General features: G+C 51.5%; 1 long non-coding RNA gene across 1 annotated transcript in view; it reads right to left on the minus strand.

Annotated features, from left to right (window-relative positions):
- Positions 1-231: 231 nt before the first annotated feature.
- Positions 232-582, minus strand: part of LOC123521452 — a 1,751-nt gene continuing 1,400 nt past the window's right edge. Inside the window, exon 2 of the long non-coding RNA XR_006679896.1 lies at positions 232-433. This is a non-coding gene — a long non-coding RNA (uncharacterized LOC123521452). The remainder of the gene's footprint in view (positions 434-582) is intronic.

The following is a 582-nucleotide window of genomic DNA, read 5'->3' on the forward strand; positions in this document are numbered from 1 at the left end:
TTAAGCTCTTATTCAATACACTGTTTTTGCATAAAGCAGTGGTTCTCGACCTTCCTAATGTCGCGACCCTTTCATACAGGTCCTCATGTGGTGGTCACCCCCAACCATACCATTATTTTCGTTGCTACTTCATCACTGTCATTTTGCTACTGTGATGAATCGGGCGACCCCGGTGAAAGGGTTGTTCGACCCCCAAAGGGGTCGTGACCCCCAGGTTGAGAACCGCTGGCATAAAGCTTATACTTTAATCAGGACAAGGACCGCCCCCCTCCCCCCAGGACTCCAGTTAATGAACAATTTGCTGTGTAGGCATCTGCAGGAGGTGCAACGTGCCAAACGCTGGAGGAGATTAAAGGTTGACAGTGGACACGCGGTCCGCGCCCTCAAGGCCTTTACAGTCTAGCTCAGGAGCCAGGGCAGGTGACAGAAGCACCTAGAAAAACAAAGTGCTAAAGGTTATTCTCCACACCTCTTTCCCGGCTTTTGTGTCATCTTTCTTCCAGGGAGACTCAGTCCTGTCCCAGTTGGTAGTACATGGGCCGAGAGGCAGACGGGGCAAACCCTGCCTCCCCTATTCCTCAT

This window comes from Echinops telfairi, unplaced genomic scaffold, assembly GCF_000313985.2.
Source record: "Echinops telfairi isolate 266 unplaced genomic scaffold, ASM31398v2 ScPeMD7_18;HRSCAF=68, whole genome shotgun sequence".
NCBI classification, from domain to species: domain Eukaryota; kingdom Metazoa; phylum Chordata; class Mammalia; order Afrosoricida; family Tenrecidae; genus Echinops; species Echinops telfairi.